This window comes from Podarcis raffonei, chromosome 8 (genome assembly GCF_027172205.1).
Source record: "Podarcis raffonei isolate rPodRaf1 chromosome 8, rPodRaf1.pri, whole genome shotgun sequence".
Lineage (NCBI taxonomy): Eukaryota > Metazoa > Chordata > Lepidosauria > Squamata > Lacertidae > Podarcis > Podarcis raffonei.
The window spans coordinates 25,731,792-25,748,792 of NC_070609.1; the positions used below are offsets into that span (position 1 = coordinate 25,731,792).

Below are 17,001 nucleotides of genomic sequence, written 5' to 3' on the forward strand. Positions count from 1 at the left end.
TGCCTGAAACTCTGGAGGGTTGCTGCCAGTTGGTGTAGGCAGTACTGAGCAAGATGGACTCAATATTCTGACTCGGCATAAGGCAGCTTGCTACTGTCCCAGCTTAGGTGTACTAGTGACAGACTGAGTTATAGTAGGGCATGGGAACTAGGACTTTAGGGAGGTGTTTGAAAGAAGAGTAGTGGCAGTGCAGAATTGTTCTATTCTATGCAGAAGGTGGTGGGTGGCGCTGTGGTCTAAACCACTGAGCCAAGGGCTTGCCGATCGGAAGGTTGGCAGTTCGAATCCCCACTATGGGGTGAGCTCCCGTTGTTCGGTCCCAGCTCCTGCCAACCTAGCAGTTTGAAAGCACTTAAAAGTGCAAGTAGATAAATAGGTACCGCTCCGGCAGGAAGGTAAATGGCGTTTCCGTGCGCTGCTCTGGTTTCGCCAGAAGCGAGTTACTCATGCTGGCCACATGACCCAGAAAAACTGTCTGCGGACAAACGTTGGCTCCCTCAGCCAGTAAAGCGAGATGAGCACACAACTCCAGAGTCGTCCGCAACTGGACCTAACAGTCAGGGGTCCCTTTACCTTATCTTTATGCAGAAGGGGCAGCATGGTAGCAAGGGTGGAGTCTTGAGGAAGCCGGAGACCTTCACACAATGGAGGGCAGTGGATCTGGAGGAGTACAAAAGTAACCTTTTGTTAATTACAGGAGTCTTTTTGATTCCGTTTGTTATGGCTGCATCATTTTCCTGTCTGTTTAAGTGGACTTTTATTTTTCAGGTTTGAGAATTAGCAATGGTGGGCACTTACTGAACAATATCCCACTTTTTAGCATTATTTTTAAACTGATGTGCCAATGTGGAGAGCTGAACTTAAGATTGGAAAACTTTAGAAACTGAGAGAAACCAAAACAGACAGATGTAACTCATTGTAACTAAGGAAGGCAGTTGGCAAAAAAACTTATTTGAGGAGAAAACAGTTCTCTCTTGGAAAAGAGAGAAAGGGAGAAATCCAACCCTCCAGATACCTTCCCCGACATAAAGGCAAACTGTTCTTCAGCTTCTTGAATCAGGAATTCCAGTCCAGATGTGGTGGACTCACAGTTCCCATCAGCCCCAGTCGGAGAGGGCGGAGGTCAGGGTGATGGGAATTGTAGTCTTAAGCGCCTCAGCTTCCACACCTCTAGTTTCGAACTCTTTGCATGAACAGAATTGGGTGAGGTACTTCACACTCTTAATTTAAAAATTGTACTCTGACTGTAGTGGCAGTATTCCTCCTGCAAGGCTTGGGGGGCGGATCTTAAAATGCTACTGACTTGTGGTTAAGGTCTCTCATTCGCCATGGCCTGTAAGCAGAAAACAAATTTTGGGCCTAGGTTTGGACAACACTTTGGTTTAGCTGCCACACTAACCTTTCATTGTTTTATTCCTTTTTGTATATAGCTTTGAGGGTTATTTAACAATAAAGCAGTTTATAAATTTTTGAAATAAAATAAATAAATATACTAGAAAAACACCAGGGAGCAGCAGAACAACTGCCATCTTCTCCTTGGAAATTAGCATGTTCATGCTAAACAAGGGTTTGGCTTAGCATTTCACCCAAACATGGACATCAATAGACTTGCCCTCTATGAATTTGCCTAATCCTCTTTTAAAACCATTCAAGTTGGCGGTCATTGCTACATCCATAGTTTAACTACTGTATGCACTTGGGTTCATACTGTTTTCTTGGAGCTGAGTTCCACTATGTTTGGTGGTGGTTACACCCAGGAACTCATGCATAGAACTGCATTGGTAGTCGGAAAGATTATCTGCTTGAGCCTGTTCAATCTCAGCCGGTGATTTTGCAATCCAAGAGCTGCTGCTTCTAAGGATCGTGTTGCCTGTTACAGATTTATTGCAGCCTTGCAAACGAGTTCACAAAAGTTAATCGCTCATAAATGTTTATTAGCCTGTTTTTGGCCTGCAAATACCTGTGTTAGTCATTTATGAAATATCATTGACCTTAAAAAGAGGAGGGGGCGGGCAGAGGCAGAATTCTTTCCACTTGCAAAAGCTGATTGGTTTGGTTGCCTAAAAGTTATTCTGAGGCTTCACGGCAGTTAATTCAATTTTCACAACTTTTCCCTAACTGTTCAGTTTAACATTATATTTGAGCTTTGACGTGACTTAAAAGCCACTTCTGGAACTGTAGTGAAATATAGTGCAAATTTCGTGCTGACTTCCGTGTTGTTTGCTTCCGGGGGAAAATCTGTTTGCAAATAATGAGTGCTATGTTCCACTACATTCCTCCATAGTTCTGGAAGTGGCTTTTGCATCGTGTGAAAGCTCAGATACAATGTAGAACTGAACAGTTGGGGAAATGTGAAAATGGAATACATGAGGTAATTGGGGAAGTATTTACAGACCTGATTTCCGCATTCAGATGTGGGGATTATTGCATTACTTTTCCTTACAATATTACCACTTCTATCCCAGATTCTAAATGTACCTTTTACAATCTATTACCTGTTGCATTATGGAACTGTGGCTTTTTGAACAATATACCATATTTTTCCATGTATAAGACGAGGCTTTCCCCCTAAAAAAATAATGTCAAAAATTAGGGGGCGTCTTATATATGGATACATCCCCCTTTTTCTTAAATCTGAGTCCCCCAAAATAGGGGGCGTCTTATACTTGGGGCCGTCTTATAGACAGAAAAATACAGTACTTCTGTGCTGCGCTAAATTTTAAATAATGGGAAAGAGCGATATCATTTTCTGGGTTAGTGGGGCTACAAACATATTTTTTTTCTGGAAGCAAATAGCACTGAAATGAGTGCATTGTTTCCACTGGATTCCACAAGTGGCTTGTGTGAAATCTCACATAACACATGGGAATTATCTGATAAAGTATCATAGAATTGTAGAGTTGGAAGGGACGCTAGGGGTAGTCAGTCCCATCCCCTGCAATGCAGGAATCTCAACTAGAGCATCCATGACAGATGGCCAGCCAACCACTGCTTAAAAACCTCCATTGAAGGAGAATCCACCACCTCCCAGGGGACTCTGTTCCACTATCTTAACAGCTCTTACTGTCAGAAAGTTCTTCTTGATATTTAGTCGGAATCTACTTACTTGTAACTTGAATCCATTGGTATGGGTCCCACCCTCCAGAGCAGGAGGAAACAAGCTTGCTCCATTATCCATGTGACAGCCCTTCAGATATTTGAAGATGGCTATCATATCTCCTCTCAGTCTCCTCTTAGCCAGGTTAAACATATCCAACTCCTCAACCGTTCCTCATAAGGCTTGGTTTCCAGAAGAACGTTGGGAGAACGAAATAAAAACCTGTCTGAATGCAGCCTTTGAATTATACGTAGGGATGGAGGAGAAATCTGATGGTTCAAATTTAGAGGTGAGCATACCTGATTCACACTTTCTGAAACAACAATCGAAGAAGACAGCCATCTTTTGACATTTGCACGTCTCTGAATTTTGCAGTGCAGTGTTCAGTAGCCAATTAATGTATCTAAAAATGTGTATGCTACAATAAATTGTGTGTTAGTGCAAAGAGTATACAAAAATGCATTGTATTTGCAGAAATTGCTATGCAAATGTGTATATTAGAAGTACACACTAAGATGCTGATGAATTTTCATGGGGACCCTCTTTAAAAATAATAATCACATACTGATTTGGAAATGTGGAGAACAGAGTTTAATCATGGAAAATGAGTAACTGAGAGAAACCTAAATTGACGTATTTGCTCACCCCTACTTATACATTGCAAGGTAAACACATTTTCACTGCTTGTATACTAATGTGCTGCAGAGAAAGAGAAGAGAGGACTTAAAATATGCACTTGAAAAAGTTCTTTAAGGCCCATCACATTTCAGGTTGGGAGATCTCTGAGCTGGTTTCTGCAAAGGAGGGATAAGGCAGTTTTGCGCTCTATCTATTAACGTAAAGAGAGAATTATCACATAGTCTGCAAGATTGCATTAACCCAGCACTTGCAGAAACTGATTGAGTGGTCCCCCAAAGAACAGTCCCCTAATTCAAAACAGACAGGCTTCAACAAACTGCTTCAAATGCACCTTCGAAATTTCCTATTTTGCTTCATTCCTGTATTAGTATCATCCCTTTGTATGCTGCAAAAAGCCACAATTGGTCCCTAGTCTCCGTATCCTAACAGGTGAAGGGGATGTTCTATGTCTTCGATGTACAAATCCAGAACCTACATAAAAACTATCAAGGTCAAAGTAGCTCTTTTGGTCCATAGCGGCAATACCTTTATTAAGCCAACCAAAATGCTTATTTTCTGAGGGAGCATTCCTTCCAGTCTGTAAGAAAAGCTACCCAGTTTGGCTTCTTTTGAATTCCTTTTTAACCTAGCATACCAGTTATGATTACGATGCAGCTTAAATGTATATGTCTTGGCCCTTAGATCTAACACTGATATGGAGTTGGAGGCTACAGGGGCACCAGATGGTCAAATTCAGGGCTCAGAACTGACTGCAGAAAATAGGGAGACGATTGTGCCTGAGGCTGTTGGACAGGAGCAGCCAGAGGAACTTCCCAGACCACCAGGGCCTATAGCAGTGATGGTGAACCTTTTAGAGACCGAGGGCCCAAACTGCAACCCAAAACCCACTTATTTATCGCAAAGTGCCAACATGGCAATTTAACCTGTATATCTCATTTTTTCTGTATGTTTCACGTTTCTTCTTTATGACTGCTGTTGTAATAAATAATCCTTCATAAAAGTTATTGCATTACATTCTTCATTAAATTATCTTTTCCATTGATACAGAATTTTATGGTATAACTCAGTGCTTTTTTTCCTTAAAAAATGTTTAGGGGTACTCTCATTTTGATTCAAGAAAATCGCCACCAGGGGAAAATAAATACAGTTCAAATCGGGGAAAATAAATCCAGTGAATTTCTTCTCCCGTTAAATTCACAAAATGTTTAGGAGTATGCGTCCCCACAGGAAAAAAAGCACTGGTATTACTCCAAAACAAAGTGGTGTTATGAGCCATCAAACCTTGGAAATACGTTTTTACCAGAAGGTTCCACGATTTTGGCCACTAGTATACACTGAAGGGCTGTACTAAGAGCCACCCTCTCCCAATTTTTAATATGAGATAATAATGATTGCGTGCGCACATACAAATAAATATAAATAAACCCAGCCAGATGGGATGGGTATAAATAATAATAATAATAATATTATTATTATTATTATTATTATTATTATTATTATTATTATTTGCTGTTTCTTCAGCTGCCATTTGATCGCAGCCTCCACGGAATGAATTTCTCTGTTGGCTGTTGCAGGAAAGCCCAGTGAACATGTAAACCCAGCAGCCCCTTCTTAGGTTGCCATCTTTATATGCTAAATGACCTGGGAGTTAAGCCCTGCTGAACTCAAGGTGTCTTACTCCTGAGTAGGAAAAACAGGCTGGCAGGAGGCCCTGGTGCATTAAAAGTCAATGCCTGCTCAGCCCCTCGATGCTTGCTAGGCCCTGGTGCCACAGGCTTGGGACGGCATGCGCAAACCCTCCTCTCCTCCGCAAACCCTCCTCTCCTCCTCCTCCCTCACCCCCAGCATGGAAGCTATGGCCCTGCTGGGGCGATGGCACGTGTGCCCACAGAGAGAGCACTGAGTGCCCTCTCTGGCATGCGTGCCATAGGTCTATAGGGCCAGAGCCTGGACACTCAAACACAAGATGCCCCCCACTGCACATTAATAGTCTGGCAGTGCAGAAATGCCTCAGGAGGGAAGCTGTGGAGGAGGAAGTGTGGAGACACAGAGGCTTACAAGGCCTCACTCTGCTCCCAACCTTTGTCAGAGCAAGTTGGTCGCTTGGAGTTACCCACTGTCTGGCAACCTTTTCTTTACCTCCAGTCTTGCTGCTTTCTCCTTGGGATCTGGCATTGGCCCGTCATATGTCAGTACAGTGGTACCTCAGGTTAAGAAATTGATTCTTTCTGGAGGTCCGTTCTTAACCTGAAACTGTTCTTAACCTGAGGTACCACTTTAGCTGCTGCTGCGCGATTTCTGTTTTCATCCTGAAGAAAAGTTCTTAACCCGAGGTACTATTTCTGGGTTAGCGGAGTCCGTAACCTGAAGCATCTGTAACCTGAAGCATCTGTAACCTGAGGTACCACTGTATACAAACTGCCTGGTTTCTCTTAATTCCTGTTTGACAACTCCCAAGAAACCTCCATCTGGTCTGATGGGGCGTTCTGGAGAGCTCTGATGTGTACATGCCATTCTGTAACACGTTGATTAGCTTAATAGGGGTATTGCCCAAATGTGGATTTTGGAATAGAGCCTCTCTTCTGGAAAGTAAACTCACGACGCTGTTGTCATGTGTACAGTCGTCTGAGGATTGAGCTCTGGGGGTGGGAAGTTGTGCTAGTTTCAGGCAGAACAGAGGTCTGATCGACCTGATGTCTGTGACATCACAAAGTAGCTTTTTGCTGGAACAGTTTTTCAGTTTGGAAACAACAGATTGGGCAAAAATGTCAGGGGTCATATGAGTATGTGCACGTAAGAATAATAGTTTAGAAGCCATGGGTAGGGAAGCTATCCACCGCCCCCCAATGTTGGACTTTAGCTCCCATCAGGATTTTAAACCTTATGGGTTTAAGATTCTGGTTACTGAAATCAACATTGAGCATTTCCCACCTTGGACATGATAGTGGGGATCTGTGGTTTAAAGAGAGACTGGAGGGTCACAGTGTGGAAGCTGGCACACCAGGGAGGAATGTGAAGGCCCAACACTGGTTCTCTGCTTACCAAGCCATTGTTTACCAAGCCAAGAATGTTATGTCTGTAATGGCCCACAGATTACTCGCTTGCCATGTTATATATCCTGTTTTTCTAGCCAAATGCAAAACTGGAAGCACCTAGCTGTGTCACCCTGTGTAATTCCCTTATCTGTCAACAAGGAGAGATTCATAGGCCAACGCTAACTTGAACCCGTGACCAGAGTGCTTCTGGACCCATTGTAAGTACTGGTGAAATTACTGACCAGCACCTGTTGCAATTTTTGTGCTATCTTCATGGGCAGCACCACATAAAGGCATAGGCGACAGCAGTCAAGTCCTTTATATGCCAGCAGAGGGTGCAGCTCTGAGCAAGAATGCCCCACTTCATGATGAATAGGCATAGAACAAATGGAACCTGGAACAAAACGTTGCAGTGTGAAGTGCTTCTGTTCATGGTGCCAGCCAACCAGCATTGCCTTCTTTCAAGACCTTCAATTTCTGGTTTTCTTTTTTCCCTTTCTCCAGAAGGCAGTCAGCATTCTTTAGCCATTGAACATCCTCAGCCCCTATTGAGCTTTTTGGGGAAGGATGCTCCCTTAGTTACTTAGGGTATTTTTTTGTGCTTCTGTAAACCTTGGCAAGTCTCCTGAGCCTTCTGAAAGCTTCCTTTAGTGAGTGAGTGGTGCCATTTTGGCTGCATAAGAGAAAGCAGCCGGCCTTGCACTTCGGAAACGGAACAATAGTGCAGGAGCTGAAATAATGTATTCAACTGCACGGATTTCAATTCTTATATTTCAGTCAATAAAATAACTGGGCTACATATATTTAAAGAGGTAGAAAGCTCTTTTGGAAAAAATACCCATCATTATCAGAAGAAAAGTTTGGATTTGATATCCCGCTTTATCACTACCCTAAGGAGTCTCAAAGCGGCTCACATTCTCCTTTCCCTTCCTCCCCCACAACAAACACTCTGTGAGGTGAGTGGGGCTGAGAGACTTCAAAGAAGCCTGATTAGCCCAAGGTCACCCAGCAGCTGCATGTGGAGGAGCGGAGACACGAACCTGGTTCCCCAGATTACGAGACTACCGCTCTTAACCACTACACCACACTGGCTTTCAAAGTGCAACTTACATGGTCCTTCATTTGGGATGGTCTCATGCAAAAGTTCCTGGGTTCAGATTCCAGCATCCCCAAATAAGGCTGGGAAAGACTCTCGTCTGGAAACCTGAAGATCCACTGCCAGTCCCCATAGACAAGCCTTTGCCAACTTGATGCCCTTCAGAATGTGTTGGCTACAACTTCCCATCAGCCACAGCTGGTGTAGACGATGTTGAGCTAGACTGACCCATGGCAAGGGTAGCTCTCCGGATCTGATTGAACTACAGCTCTCATCATCCCTGACTCTTGATCCATGCTGGCTAGGGTTGATGAACCCAGGCCCTCTGAGCCAGCCCTTCTCCATAGGCCCCACTGAATCTACCCCCTCACTGAAGCAGGTCTAGGGCTCTCTTGTCAGCAGTCCTTCCAAGGGAGCCCTGGGAATTAAAGTTCTGTGGCAGGAATAAAGGTCTCTAACAACTCTTAGCACCTTTTACAAACTGCCCTTAGACCAAAATGGTGCCTAAGACTGCTATTCCAGCTTACCTTGAGACCAGTAAGAGACCAGACATGGATCTATATTAGTTGCTGCTGGTCTGGTGGATAATTTTGCTGTTGTTTATGTGGCTAAGGTTTAATTTATTTAGTGCTTGGTATCGGATTTTAAGATAAAGCCACCTTGTGGATTGTCAGGCGAGACGGGTGGTTAATAGAAAGGTGGCAAAAGAATAAAATAAAACTGGGGATGTTGGGTCAACCTAAAGAGCCGTCTCAGCTGATTGGCTTTGGTTCTATAGGCTCCAACAGACTGAGCAGCCTCTTTGGCCTCCTGAGTTTATGACGCTATAATAACCTTGTTTTGTTGCACGGCTTGTAATTTGCTTAACCTTTCCTGACTTGCTTATCAAGTATGCTCTTGCCAATTCCTGACTAAGCGTTGCGTCTCATCTCCTGCGGAGTCACCCTACCTAGTCAGCACGCTGGCTCTCGTTGGGTGACTTGGGTATCCGATACCGTCTCTTTCAGAGCGATAATGGAGCCACTTCCCAGGCTGAAATCCGCCAAGTTTAGGTGTCTGGTCGCCTGATGGCACCGTTGCCTGTGGGATCAGACAAATTGAGACAATCACCCTCCACTTCAGTCGAGATATTGTAGCCAGAGGAGGATGTTGCTATAGTTAATTAGTTTTAATAAGCCTTAGTTATTATGGAGGACATGTTTTAATAAACCTAACCACCATTCCAAGATGCTTTATCATGCACTTTCTATGTTGGCATGTGCCGGGTATCTCAGCTGGGTTTTGGTGTGCCTGAGATTGAACAGCCTTGGACCAGTTGATGGTCAGGGCATTTGTGGAAAAGCATGGAAGTTTTGTCTGCCTTTATAGTAGTATCTCATGTGTACTTTGGTGATGGGGATCAGTTACAATCTTTGATTTGCTTTAAATTTTAGACGGGAGAGTCAGCATTGCCTTTTCTCCAGCTTCACCTGAAATATTTGTTTCAGACTCTGAGGTGCTTCCATCTATAAGGGACCTGTAACATCCGGTACCTGGGTCACCCCCTTCTTTGCCTTATACATTTATTAGAATACCACATAAAAGTTCACAACAGTTTGTATTAAAATTACAATCCCTATACAAACACGAAAAAGTATATGAACTGGATCATTAAACTTGCTGCCAAATTATCAAATAAGAATCTTGGAGAATAGGAATGGTTCTGCTGGATCCAAGGCCAGCATCCTGTTCTCACAGTGTCCAACAAGGTGCCTGTGAGAAACCGCAAGCAGGACCTGAGTACAAGAGCCCTTTCCCCTCCTGTGTTCCCAGCAGCTGGTATTCAGATGCATTACTGCCTCTGATCATGGAGACAGAGCAATAGCCATCATAGCCAGTAGCCATGAACTTGTACTCCTATGAATTTGTCTAATCCCCTTTTAAAACCATCCAAGTTGGTCGCCATTATTACCTCTTGTGGGACTGAGTTCCACAATTTGTCTATGCAGTGCCTGAAGAAGTTCTTTGTTTCAGCTGTCCTGAACCTTCCAACATTCAGCTTCATCTTGAGTATACTGTTCTGTGTGTTTTCTGTGGGGTTGAGTGGGGAGTCAAACATCTAGCAAAGGGCAAAGAGCAGGCTTTTCCGTTCCCTGTAGCTACAGTGGAGGAATCGGAGCACTGTAGCAGAACACATGTTCTGCGTGCAAAAGTTCCCTGGTTCGATTTCCAGGCAGGCTTGATAAAAGACTGTTGTCTGAAAACTTAAGAGAGTTGGTACCAACTGGTGTAGACCCCAGATAGACAACCTGTGGCCTGCTATGTTTCTCCCAATGAACACATCTATGCAAGCAATGTTGTTTCATATTTATTATTTATTTATTAATCAAATTAATCACCCGTAGATCTCAGGGTGGTTTGCAACCTAAAAATACAACATAAAAGGACACAAAATACATAATAAAAATAAGAATAAAAAGCAAACCAATAATCTCCCACGACATATTTAAAAGGTGATTGGATGTTAATCGGTCAAAGGCTTGATTGTCAAGGATCATTTTCACCTGACGCCTAAAGGTATATAGTGAAAGTGCCCTGGGGGGAGAGTATTCACAAAAGGGGAGCCACTGCAGAAAAGGCCTATTCTCATGTTGCCACCTTCCAGACTTCTCATTGAGGAGGCACACTGAGAAGGACCTCAGAGAATCATCTCAGGGTCGAGGTAGGTTAATGTGGAGACAAGTGGTTCTTGAGGTATTGCGATCCTGAGCTATTTACATTTACATTTTCAGGCAGATTTTCCAATAATATGCACATTTTTATTGTTGGAGAACTGCATTGCGAAATTTGGAGAAGTGTGGCTAGCTGCATTTTGGTTTGCTTATCATTTTGGGGAAGTCAAGATGAGGCAGCTTCTCGGTAAAATGTCAACTGAACATACTCTCGCCCCCATCATTCTATGAAACAAGGAAATTAGGAAGTGGAGGCATGGGGATGGGTAAAAAAAAGTGGTTGGTGGAGTTTTTAAATGGTTAACCAAAAATCATTTAATCAAGAAGGTAAGGGGAAGCCTTAAACTACTCCTTTAAAGACAAGAGATAAAAACAGTCTTTGCATTGAGGGAGAGATGGTTGGCAGAACAGACAAGGAAGTGGAGGCACTAAGAAGTGACTTGTTAAAATTGTATAAAGTGATTTACAGATTCTTTTCTTATTATTACCACCCTGCTAGGTAGATCATTGCTGTAATCATTTTCTGAACTGGGAGGCCCTCTTTGAGGTTGATTCTTCTCCTTTCACCTGCATTCATTCTAGATCATGGGCGTAGCCAGGATTTTTGTTGGAGGGACAGGCCTTTTGTTGGGGGCACAGAACCTCAGTTAATTATATATTTTTATTGATTTGGGGGGAGGGCAGCTGCCCCCAGCCCCCCTGGCTATGCCCATGTTCTAGAATTTTATAAAGTCAATGTTGCCAGGCTTGAGTGAACAGACTGTGTAGGATTTGTGCATGGGTTTTGTGTCTTAACAGAGAAGGTGGGGACATTTGGTTCAACTGCTGTGCCAGTGGGAGGCTGGAGGATGAGATTAATCAGATCAAGAGGAGGTGGGTGGCAGAGGCAAGAATCCATAATCTGAGTATTCCCCTTTAGGGAGAACAATCCGTTTTGGCTGACTTGCCTGTTCCCCAAAGTAGTCCTCTGTTTCAGCTCCCCACCCTCTTGGTGGAAACAAGTTGCATCATAGGGAATTGGTCTGTGACGTGATGCATCTGTGGGCAGACACAAGACTATTTAGGGATGCAATGTGTTAGAACAGGAAGCACAGAAGCCGCTGAGGATGGGAAGTGATCGGGCTTAAGTTCTGTTGTGAAGGCAGGCAAAAAGAAGCTACCCCTCTTTTTTAATAAAGAGAGAGAGAGAGAGAGACACCAAAATCAAGGTAGGTCAGTCTGACTTTTTGGTTGTAAGGAAATGAGAGTAAATAAATGTTGTTTGGCTGCTTGACATCAGAGATCCATGTTGAAAGGGGAGAGACCTTTTTTTGTTTGGGTTGACAATTCACTTGCTTTGAGCTGGTCCACTGACTTACTGGGAACACTTGAGAGTAAATAGATTATATATAAGTTATCAACAGGAAATTCCCATCTGGAAGAATGGAGAGGCAGCAAAAGTTCAGCTCTTCAGTCTTTTCAGATCTGAGACTCTCCTATTAATCCTTACATGGGATACTCTTATAACTTCTGGTTTTATGTATCTGCCAAACTTGGCACCACTGGTCTTCAAGTGACTGAGAGCATGTGGGTTAGTCCCTTGAAGTAGGTACCTGGTAGCAATTTTCGAGCTTTTCAAATGCGAAAAATACCGTCTGTTGGCTTGCTGCGGGGATGGGGGTGGATGAGGCATGGTTGGGCTTGCTTTCACAGGTTTGTTTTTTTCCATGCAAAGGGATTCAGTACAAACAGCTCCTTGCTGATTGATTTATGTTTCAAGGCATCTGTCCTATTGTTGAGAGAAAGTTAAATTTATCCAACCCAAGCTTTGAAGTGAGTGCTTACATTATAAACTTCACAATCCAGTTCAGTGCTTTAATGCATTCGTTTCTTTTGTTTTGCATGGCTAAGACCTTTTCCCCTGTTTTTGCAATGGCCAAGGTTTGCTAGCAAATCATGCCACAGACTGACCTGCCAATCTTGGTTGGGTAATTGCCTTGTTTTTCTCTTCAGTGATGGGGAACCTGTAGCCCTCCAGATGTTGAACCACAACTCCCATAATTCCTGGCCATTGATCATGCTGGCTGAGACTGATGGGAGTTTTGGTTCAACTGCATCCCAAAGCCATAGGCACCCCATGCCAGCTCTGGCTAATAATATCCATGCTAGAAAACAATGGCTAATAATAGTCACCTGTGTGCCAAAGCAATGAAACTTTGCCATACTGGAAGAACATGCTGTTTAAGAGACACAGATTAATTTAACACAACTTGGCAAGATTTAATTTTTCCATTGACAAAATGATGGTGCACATATACAGGTGCCAGACCAATATGCCTGTTTCTGGAACTGACAGGAACCAGTGGATGAACCAGCCATTCTCAGACCAACCATATGCTAACCTGTAGCAAAACAAAAAATTTCCATGGTTTATTACCTAATCCAACTTGCCTCTTTGCACTCTCCAACATATACCCTCCTGCTTGCTAGATTTATTGCTATTATGTGCAGACAGCTGTAGTGATCCTATGTTATTTAAGTTCTCTGTTGTTTTTGCCATGTTTTCACTTTTTTGAGATATATATTAAAATAACACATATCCCTTCGCAAAATAAAAGTATTGAATTAGGATGGATGGAGAAAAGAGAGCTGAAATCACACTTAAAACAATGGAAAGGAGGGCATTTTATTATTTGTGTTTTATTAGCTGTAGCTTTACACAAGTGTTTCAGAGTTACTTAGAACTAATATTAAAATAAGCAACATATGAAAAACAAAATCATTAAAATGAAGCACAACATGTGGAAATCATATCATAAAAAACAAATTATCCCACTAACATGGGTCTAACCACCACACACAGCCCCCCCCACAGTGTGGAGGAGATGCCCCAACTGCTGCAAGGAAAAACAATAACCCACCAATACCTGAGAAAAAGAGGAATGGCTTTGCCTGGCACTGACAATATGTCAGTTTTGGGAGCAAAGTCTTCCTTCCTGGTGAGGGCATCCCATATATGCAGGGGCAGGCATTGTTGGTATGGCATGTTCCCTAGTCACCACCTGCCAGACAGTTTTAAAAATGGAAGAAGGGCCACCTTTTAATCACAAGTGATTGCCTTTGAAGAGGGATGAGGAACCTGTAGCCCTTCAGATGTTGCATGGAAACCCAGCCAGAGGGGTGGGATATAAATAATATAATAATTATTATTCTCTCCTCCTTGACAATTGCATACCCCCAAAGACATGTGTCTTTTGCTTCCACACTCCTTTGGTCCCCATTGGCTGAAATCCTGGAAGTGCAGCACCAGCTTCCATAAGTACACCGGCTGTTCCATTTTTTGGTTCCGCACTCTGGTGTGAGCCAACTGTCTTGCGCCGCAGCATGGGACCAAGAATGTGTGGCACATTCAGAGCACAGGAGCCAAAATGGGACATCCAGGATTTGGATCGCGGTGGCTTCTGTCAATCCAAGGTGTCCCGCTCAAAACGGAACATTTGCGCTGTATGCAATTGACCATGCTGGCTAGAGATGTGGAATTGACCATGCTGGCTTGGTTCATTGTTCCTCTGTCAGTCAATTAATTATAAAGTTTACTCTGTCTTGGGGGGGGGGAATGATGGTTAAGATGATCAGGGAAAGAAATGTGAGTGGGATATAAATATAGCCTGTATTACTAATGACCACCTGTGATGATTTATATTGCACTTTCGAAGCTTTGAAGCTTATTTTATGGCAGCTCAAAGGATTACAAAATCTTGTGTTTGTTCCATGCTGTGATTGGCTGGCTCTAGTATCTGGCAACAAAAAAGGAGTCCAGTTTAGTTGCTGTTTGGCAATCTGAAGCGCCTCCAGCCGAGGCCTGACCTTCCTATTCTCCCTCCCCTTTCTCAGCTTTCTAACCCTCCCTTTATCAAAGCTCTCTCTTGTCTCTCTCTCTCTCTCTCTCTCTCTCTCTCTCTCTCTCTCTCTCTGTGTGTGTGTGTCTTTCTGTGTGTGTGTCTGTCTCAGAGGCTGGAAAAAAAAGTCTGTCGAGTCAGCAGCTTTGGAGAGCTTTATATTTGAGCTGAGTTAGACTTGCTTGGTTAGGGTGTGTGCATGGTGGCGGGTGGGGGGGAGAAGGAAGAGTGGCAAAGGTTAGTTCACCAGTGTCTTGTGTGTGCCTCTGGATATAGGCTTCTGGCTCTTTCCATTTAAAAAAAAAAAGTGTCATTCCAGGGAGTCAGCATTTTTGGAGACTGTGAAATAAGGAAGCTTTTCTTTAACCCTTTATTTAGCCAGCTGCGCAAGTGTAAATACTGGTTTGTGGGCTTCTTTTTTCTACTTGTTTGTATGTGTTGCTCGCTCGCTCGTTTTTTCAATGTTTAATGAAAGTCTAAAAAAAGGGGGGTGGAATAAATAGCCCCGCTCACCCTCCAACCCACAGGTGACTTGTGTTCTCACGCTAGCAGAGAGCAGCGCTAGAACGGCCGTGACTTGATGGGAGGGAACATCTAGGACAGTTTTGCTCACTGTTTGCTAACAAAATCACGTTTTGCCCGTGATGATCATGCGCTCAAAACAGCAGAAACCCATCCCTACATTCTGGTCAGTAGGGATATAAGAAGGCAATCTACTTCTGTTCTACCTTGGATGCATTGCATTCTGCGCTGTTTCTGTTCCGCTGCAATTTGGCTTCCAACAAGAACTGCATTATTCATCTTCTTTTCCGCTATGGTGAATTAATTACATAATCAGTTACATTAATCCGCACACAATGCAAATCGTGGGGGGTGGCGACGGCAATTTATCAAACACATTTCATTTGTGGACTGAAGAATGACAACACTGACCACAGATAATATTTGTTGGATTGTTTAGCCTTCCAGACATGGGATGAATAAGGGAACACCTGCAATTTCTGCTCCCGTTTCCATTTTTGTTGAAGTTCTCTGGTATCCCTACAGATGTCCATACCTACATTTTCAAACAGTAGTGTTCTGTTGCGTTTGAATATCTTATTTTTTATGTGCACTTTTAAAATAGAAAGGGATATGAAAAGGCCCAAATGGAAACTCTGAAGGTTTTGACCAAAATAGTATTTTAATTAGGGCTCATCCAGACTTATGTTTGTCCTGAGCAAGATAGTTGCATTTGTTGCAGTTGGGAAAATTCACTTTTTGAGAAGAGTATGTGTGTATTCCTACAGTCCTAAGGATTCTAGGGCTGCAAGTTTGGTGGCAGAGAATCTGCCTTGCATGCAGAATGTCCCAAATTCAATCCCCACTGAAAGAGACTGGTGCCTGAAATCCTGGGGAGCTGCTGCCCGTCAGTGTAGACAGCACTGAGGTAGACCGACCAAGTGGTCTGGCTTGGCATAAGGTAGCTTCTTGTGTTCCTAAATCTGAGTTGCTTTTTTATTACTGAAACTCGTGTTGAGATTCCTGCATTGCAGGGCGTTGGACTAGATGACCCTTGGTCCCTTCCAACTCTACAACTCAATGACTATAACTCTACAAATGCAATACAGTACTTACGTAAAGAAATTAGAATACTAGCGCAAGAACAAACAACAAGGTAAAATACCAAACGTAAAGGACATAAAGTGGTGATATCTTAGCAACCTTCACTAGGGATCTTGCTACCTTTGAGTTTGTGACCCACACCATAATAAAGTGGAGGTTGTTTCTCCTTTTAAATTCATAGCATCAGCTCCTCAGAAGGCTCCTTTATGCCATTCTTTGATCAGTTTTATCCATTTGCAAATCTGGCCTGCAGTGATGTTTGAAAGTACTTAACCCTCCAAAATGCAGGCTAATTCCTTATTACTTTCCTTCCTTGTGACAACACTGATTTTTTTTTATTTTATTTCTAGAGTAAATAAGTAAAAGTGGCATTTAAAAAATACAATGAACTTCTGTGAGATGATAGGAAAGAATGGACACCTGACGATGGTGTTAAATCACTACATTCTGCTGAAAGGGGCATCTTTTGCAGGCTTCCCTAACCTGGTGCCCACAAGATGTTGTTTGCCTACAACTTCTATTATCCCTAATCACAGGCCGTTCTGACTGGGGTTGATGGGAGTTGGGGACCCACGACATCTGCAGGTCACCAGGAGAAGGCTGTTTTAAATCTCATGACTGGCTTTTGAAGACATGTTGGCCAATGTGTTACTGTTTGTCCTTTCCCCCCTCCCTTTCTCTCTGCCTCCACACTCCCACCTTTGGTAACTTACATGTTTTTTATAAAAAAAACACATGAGTTTCTGCTGCCTCTAATTGTATCTCTTAATTTTGTGGTGAACAGCTTGTTTGGTGCTGACAGCCACATCAAAAGTAGATGATAAGCCCTCAGGGTTACTAACTTTGCATGTTATTGTTGGATGTAATTAACTTTTTTGAAAGCTCCAGCACAGTCAAGAAATGGGAAGATGTGGTTGCTATAGAGCAGTGTTCATCCTGA

At 43.0% G+C, this 17,001-nt stretch overlaps 1 protein-coding gene and 1 long non-coding RNA gene across 6 annotated transcripts in view; both read left to right on the forward strand.

The window, feature by feature from the left end:
* The window catches only part of SESN2 (sestrin 2), a 54,895-nt gene that overhangs the window by 22,053 nt on the left and 15,841 nt on the right, over positions 1-17,001 (forward strand). The window lies entirely within an intron of this gene.
* LOC128418684 (uncharacterized) lies at positions 511-4,736 on the forward strand. The gene is made up of 2 exons (XR_008331743.1): positions 511-1,203; positions 4,418-4,736. It is a non-coding gene; the product is annotated as an uncharacterized LOC128418684 (long non-coding RNA).